This window comes from Centrocercus urophasianus, unplaced genomic scaffold (assembly GCF_019232065.1).
Source record: "Centrocercus urophasianus isolate 14NV4802_14NV808 unplaced genomic scaffold, USGS_Curo_1.0 seq_10, whole genome shotgun sequence".
In the NCBI taxonomy this organism is placed as follows: Eukaryota; Metazoa; Chordata; class Aves; order Galliformes; family Phasianidae; genus Centrocercus; species Centrocercus urophasianus.
Genome location: NW_024884142.1, coordinates 45961757 through 45969484, shown reverse-complemented (window position 1 = coordinate 45969484; position 7728 = coordinate 45961757).

The window sequence follows — 7728 nt, the reverse complement described above, 5'->3', positions numbered from 1 at the left end:
GAAAGAAAGAAAGAAAGAAAGAAAGAAAGAAAGAAAGAAAGAAATGAGATGAGCTCTGGGATGAGAATAGCATTGAAATATTAGTTACTGTGTTGTAATGCACAGGGGATTTGTATGAAGAACACTGCAACTGCAGTAAGATCACTTGAATCAGTTTCAGACAGCTTAGTATCTGGGTGCACAGGGGAGAAACACAAGCTATTAATTGCAATATTAATCATGTATTGCCACTGTGGTAGCGCCAGGTTGCACTTCGCAGCATGTCTGTGAAGACCAAATGTCCTTTCAGTAATTTCCTCTACTGTTGAATTGCTTTTAACAGGCCTGTACATAACCGTGTTTTGAGAAAGAAAAAGAGGATATTTCACATGGACTAACTAAGCAGAATCATGACCAAAATCTACCACGGTCATACAGTCTGAAATTTGTGTTCTACATTCTGTAGTATGGCTAAAGCTAAAGCTAAGTGCGATACATAAGACATGTAGAAGGATTTTAAGGAGTTTCTTTGGTCATCTTTACCCTTCGTATTTTTCCCTGTCTTTTCTTTCACTTTGATAACAAGAGCATTCCTGCCATCTCTCCCTCACCAATGCCTGCTCTCCAGAGACAGCTATATACCCAGCCACTCTGTGAACCCAGCATGGAATACCTGCTAATATTTACTTCCTTGAAACAGGGATGTGCCAAGAAACCAACCAATAAAAATATCTGTTCATTTACAACTCCTGTGTAGCTTTTCCCAAAATGGTACTAAAACATTTTATGATCTATAATCCTCTTAATATGCATCTGTGAAAAAGACCTCTTATAATATCATTGTGGAGGGTTGTGCAAACAACCACTCATTCACTATGTTAGTCACTGTCACGTGCTCAGTCTGCTCTCACTCATGTTCCCTCTGAAGTCACTGAACTTTTTAGTCATGCAAGAGGACTTAAAAAAAAATAAAATGAAACAATAAACCAACATCAAGGCATATCCCTGCCAGCTTCAGACAGGCACCGAGGCACTGAAATGGAGGCAATCAGCCCCACATATCATCAGGCAAGATCCCTTTTGCCAGTCCAACAGATGTAAAACATAGCCTCTCTTTATTTCCTTTCAAACAAACGACACTGAAAGTAGCTAGAAGGCTCAGATGATTGGAAACAAGACATTAAGGCATTCATTTATAAAATGCAGTTCAAATTCAGACCAGACTGGTCTTAAATGAAAGTCACTACCATGTGATGACTATTCAATTAAAGCTCATGTTCTCAGACATCCACATCACAGAAACAGTTATCACAGTCGTGGGCAGCTTCTGCAAAGACAAAGGACTGCACAGCCTGGATGACTACAATAACTCCTAGTGTCCTGAATGCTTTTCTGTCTCAGTAGATCAGGGCTGAAATACATTGGCAGAATAGCTCATGGAGAGTTGCTTTTTTTGCTAGTCGTGTTGTATCCATGCTGGGGATAAACACAGGGCTTTCAGTCTCCCAGGGCTGTCAATCTGTCGTCTTTCACGTACACAGAGAACAGGTTTTGCCTTTTAAAAGAAAGAACACTGTGAATAGAAACTGATCATTAATTAAGGCTTATTTCTCCACATGGAAAAAAAATAATAAAAAAAAGTCAGAAGTTACCATCTCCACATTTGGAGCCCTATTCCACTTCACAAGATATTAGTATATGAATATAAGTTAAAAAGCTATACATTTAAAGTAAAATCAGAAAGTTTGTACTTTCTGAAAGAGAAAAGAAAGAGAAGCACTGAGGTCTCTGAAAGGGATATAATGGCCTATGGAAGCTGAATAAACTGGTACAATACACAATGCTATGACTCAGTGCTGGATGGAAGAGCTATGTGTGCTATCCATCAAACATTTGCTTCAAGACAAACCTTAAAACTTTGAACACAGGAGGATTAGAAGATCACATCCCTTTCTGCAATCTGTGGATGCTGCCAGGCAATTTACCTGCCTTATAGCAACCATGTTGATAAAAAAACCTCCATACGTTAACCTGAAATAAATTAATGAAATTACTCGTGATTTGTAATTGGAGAAGTAAAATTTTTCTTTGTTTCAATAACATGTTGGAATAAAATAGCATAGATCAACAGAATAACCCAACTTCCCCAGGTGTTAGAAATACAAATTTCATGGTAAATCCTGCATGACTCATACCCCTGACATTTTATGATTTGAAAAAAATACAGTAAAAATAATTTTAACTTAAGTGCTTGCTAACAACATATTTTTAATCATTTATTACTGACAATCCCCTCTGAGATCTATAGTACTTGGATAAAACAATAATTAGTGTAGGCAAAAGTAAAGACAAATTTGGAGAGACATTGTCAAGAGCAATTTTTGGAACATAAATCCTGACACATTTTCAAAATTGAGTTGACTAGTCATTAAAATCCATTGTGAAGCATAGAGTCAGTTAAAGAAAGACTCTTCAAAAATAAAAACTGAATGACTTTCAGGCTTTGGATTTAGTCAGCACTAGTGTTGTCACTTAAAATGAGGTATTCTTGCATATTGTCTGGCCTGTGTTACACAGAAACCCAACAAATGATCCTTTTTGTAAACTTAAAAACTAAATCTTAAAAAATTGTCAATTTTAATAGGCATTTTGTGTTTTTACCAGTTTACATGTTTTAATATACATTTATTTTTCTTCCTAATGCTTTGTAAAAGGCACTCAAAATATTTTGGGAGAAGTTATAAGATGTAGCCCCATCTAGCAAGCCATTATCATCAGTTACAATGAATAAGGCCCTGATTTCAGTAGAACTATTCACCATACCTTATGGTACTATATAAAGAAAACAGTGAGGTGACTGGACCTAAAATGCTATCAAATTCATTGTGTGAGTAATGTTCTCCCTATTGAAAAATAGGAAGAACAAACACTGATCTTTCATGTACAGTAATTTCTAGATGTTACTTATAACCAGAAATGCAAAAGTGTAGGCAGAAGTGAGATTTTAAGCAAACTATACTCCTTATTAAATTAAATATTTAGCATTTAGAATTAACAATTCTAATCACAAATGCCAGGCAGCCACTTCTGATCTGCTACCATAGCTAATTATTCCAGTGGGAAAGGAAACAGGGAAAGGGCATTTCAACTGTCCAAGGACAGATTTTCTCTGAATCTATATTTTATCCAAATAAAAACAGTAGTTAAATGGACTTCAGGGGAATCTTAACCCTTCATCTGCAGGAGCAGAAGTGTTTCTGATAATTGTTGTCTTTTTCTTCTTAAAGAATAAACTAATGATTTCCTCTAAGACTAACATCATTTATATTTATACTTTTCTTCTTTTGTTCTATTGTTGTCTATAATCACAGAATCACAGAATTGTAGGGGTTGGAAGGGACCTCTAGAGATCATCGAGACCAACCCCCCTGCCAAAGCAGGTTCCCTACACCAGGTTGCACAAGTAGGCGTTTGGGCGAGTCTTGAACATCTCCAGAGGAGACTCCACAACCCCCCTGGGCAGCCTGTTCCAGTGCTCCGTCACCCTCACCGTAAAGAAGTTCTTGCGCACATTCATGCGGAACTTCCTATGCTCCAATCTTTTTTGGGAAAATGATTTAATGATATTTTTGCTTTAGTGGTGCTATCTCTAGTGCTATCGTTACAGTGATGCCACACAGCCAGCAGTCTTAGCACTTAAGTGGGCACTGTAAAAAGTGTAAACCTCTAGATGGGATGCCAAAAACAACACAAAGCTTCCAAATTATTGAGAACATGACCTAAAAAATAGTTTGGAGCTTCTTGGAGACCAAAATCCTGGCAAGTTTGCAAGCGTTAAGATCAAACCCACTGAAATTTACAGTAATATACTTCTGGAGTCAGATTCATTTTTAGGCATCTCTTGAATATATCTCAGCGTAGAAGAGAAACCTGCCCTTCCTCACTGCAGAATAAACAGCCAAGAAAGGGGAGAAATATACTGGAACATAGAGAAAGACAAGCTAAGGCCCTGCAGATTGTCCCAGGTCTCCAGCGACATTAGTAATTTACAAAGCTGATAAGTTACGTGGTCCCAAGTTTGAGGTGAAAAATGGTCAGCTCTTAGATAGGAAGACCACTTGCAAACTGTATTGATGCTACTGCTGCTATCAGCCCTACAAAAATGCAGGGTTCCTGTTTGAATTGAAAATTACAGTTCAGGAACAGGATGGGACAGTGGAAGGCACAACAGTAAGATGTATTGATGCAGTCATCATGCCAGGAGATACTACCCTCCTGTAGGCTAAAGGAAGTTTATGTGTCCATAAACACATTTCAGTTTGCAAGAAAACATTACAGAGAATCCGAGAATCATGACTTGTTTGAGGGAAGTGGCATCTGGAAAGTGTTAGGCAGAACAAAGTTTGTATGAAGAGCTTATTTAAAGCACATAAAAGAATGGCAATATAGTATATTTTTCATAGTTCATGAAGGTTTGAATTACATTTGGCATAAGTATTACAAGGCTGTTCTTCAGTACCCTAGCCTGTTGAGATAAAACAGACAGTAATATGAATCAGCTGAGTGGATGATAGCCATGATAATGTTAGTACAGAAACAGAAAGAAAAAAAAAAGGCTGCCAAGTTCATTATAAAACTGCCAGATTATTTTAGATAAAATGTATTGACATCTCCCCTGGATCTGACATTAAATTGAAAAGAATTTCAAAATCCAGTGGAAATATATTTTTAAAACAGAAATGTACAGCAATAACAGGTAAAACATTTTTTTAGTACAAAAGTCTTTCCAGAAAACAATACATTCTGTAATGAATAACAAGTTTCCAGGTAAACCCCACCAATTCCACTCTCCAGTCTTTATTTTTCAACAGTGACTCTAGTAAAATCATTATTAAATTTATTACAGTATTCCATCTCTGATTGCACTGTCTTTCACAAAGCTGCGTTCTTCAACTTTTCTGATATTTTCCCTACATTTTTTTCTAGAGAAATAAGAAATGCTCTAGGTATTGCACAACTTAAGATTTAGGACTTAGGAAATACAAGTTTGAAATTTAAAATGCGGGGAAAAAAAAAAAAAAGGGAAGATAATAACTTTAAACAGGACTCCAACATCCTGACATAAAGTAATTCAGAGTAATTCAGTAATTCGGAGACACTTGCCATCCAGGAAAGACAAATTAGAGTAATTCAATTGCCAATACACTCTTATAGTGGAAGTTAACTTACTTTGGATAAGATACATATACACTATTTTTGGAGTCAGTAGCCTTTTCCATTTTAGTAGCTTCTTTTAAAAACTGGGAAGTTGAAGAGAATAGTTCAAGTCCGAAATGAAGGAAAATAAAAGTGGAGACCTAGGGCTTTATGGTAGATATCTGAAAGTCATGCTGAAATCCTGGAGTTAAATTGCACAGCGCTGAGGTAGCAACCAGAAAAAAAGCTGTTGGACCTCAGAGACAAACCCTTTATGAGGCTGTGAGATTTATCTGATGAGACTTTCTTCTTTGGAAGAGAAGATTAGTGGAGAGTTAAAAAATGATGTTCTAAAAGAGAAAGATTTTGTGTAATGACATGAGCAATCACTGTACAATACGTCAGTTAGGACGTGTGAATCTGCTGAGTGTATATTAATGTGAGTTGATTAATGTCTCTTGGGGATAAAATCTGCCTAAAACTGCAGATAAAATGGCACCCATGAATTTTTAGCAATTGTTTCTGCAAAAGTATCTTCAGAACATTAAAAATTGCTTGGTTTTATTGAGGTGAAGAAAGAATTCAGTGTATCTATCTATTCCACTCTGCTCTTTGAGAGGCCATATATCCCAATCCCAGTGGACAAATTTACAAGGTAGGCTGAAGAATAGAGGGCTGTATTTTGTTTAGCATCTTTCCTTCCTTTGCTGCAGGTAATGCCTGGAAACTGATGCCAGGTGTGACCTTTCCTTTTCAGGTGAGCTGTCACTAGTTGGTATTACAGCTACAGGTATGAAGCAAACATACCTGGGCTGTAGTTTTGTTTTCGGCTAGTAGTCAGTGAGGTTGCAAAATAAACATGAGCATAGTGTTGGGCTCGAAATGACTTTAATCATATTCTTGTTCTTTTGAGTATGGGCTGATTGAAGATTCCAGTTTTCATTCCTGGCTATCATTAAAATGACTAAAGGTAGATTTGAATCATATGCTGCTTCCTGAGCTCCTTTCTTATTCTAATTTTAGCAATCTCTTGGTTAACAGCAAGAATTGGAATATATTCCTTTTTAATGGATAAATGTGCCAGAAGAACACTTTTTTTTAATTTTTATTTATTTTTTAATTTATTTAATAATTGTCACTCCTGCTTGTTTATGTTCAAGGTTCTTTTCTTTATATCATTTTGTATTCAGGCAGACTCCTCAGCTATCCTCATATATATCAATTTCCAATTAACACAAAGAGGTGGAAATGCGGAAGAATTTGGATCTCATACAAGAGTTTTGAATACACCACTGTAACACCAACAGTTATTACAGGGAGAGTAATTGCTCTCCTCTGAGCCAAGTCTAGCCTTTTTTTCATTTCAGCAACAGGTTTTAAAGTAATCTATATTGGATACTTATGCTTGGGTAAGCCAAAGTCACTGACAGTCCCAGTAGACCTGCTAAGCACACCATGTTTCTTAAAAGTAATTTCTGATATATAAGCTTTATTTGTTCAATTTCAAGATTTTCTCAAACAGACCTGCCTTCAGATAAGAGTTCAGCAATATCTGGTACTGAGAATCTAATGGAAATCTCAAGAATGCTAGTTCCATTAGGGGAAGGACAACTGAATTCTCAATATGTTGTACAATTAAATAATTAATTTTCCTCCAAGACCCCTTCATGAACTGATCACTGGATACAGCAAAACTGGACGTAACAGCATTGTGAAAGGTCTTGAGCTATGGCCATCTTGCATGTCATTATTCTCCCTAGATGAATCACAGCATTTGAATGAAGTTTTTGAATTTTCAGTTTGTAATGGGACCAGAGTTTGATGATTACAAATGTGTTTCTAATGTCTGTTTGTATGAGATGTCTCCTTTGTGACCTTTGAAACACTCAAACCTTGTAAAAAAGAGCCAATGAAAGAGAGATTTAAATGTTTCCAGGCCTACTACTTGACAACACTCACTAACTGTAAGCTCTTTTAAGGCTCTCAAGAGGAAATTACTCAGGTCTGCATTTTTCCTTATGTACAAAAGTACAAAATATTGCAACGTTGCTTGTGCAAATCACAACATGCTAAGACCAGATAAAAGCTGGATAAAGAATGCAACATATTTTTGGATCACACAGAATCGCAGAATCACAGAATGGCCAGAGTTGGGAGGGACCTCAAGGATCATGAGTCTCCAACCCCCCTGCCACATGCAGGGCCACCAACCTCCACATTTAACACTAGATCAGACTGCCCAGGGCCCTGTCTAATCTGGCCTTGAACACCTCCGGGGACGGGTCATCCACAACCTCTCTGGGCAGCCTGTTCCAGCACCTCACCATTCTCTCTGTAAAGTACTTAAGATCACATTTTCTTTTGCTTTCATTTTGTTTCTTTCATTCATTAACTTTTTATAAGCATGCTACTCCCTGAATATTAAATGTGAATTTTTACACAGTTAAGCACAAATGTATGCAGATTTATATAATAAAGAAACAGAAGCAATAGGCTGTGATTTATACTACTGAACACAACCATTTACCCTAAAAAGATGCAGCCAAAATGATC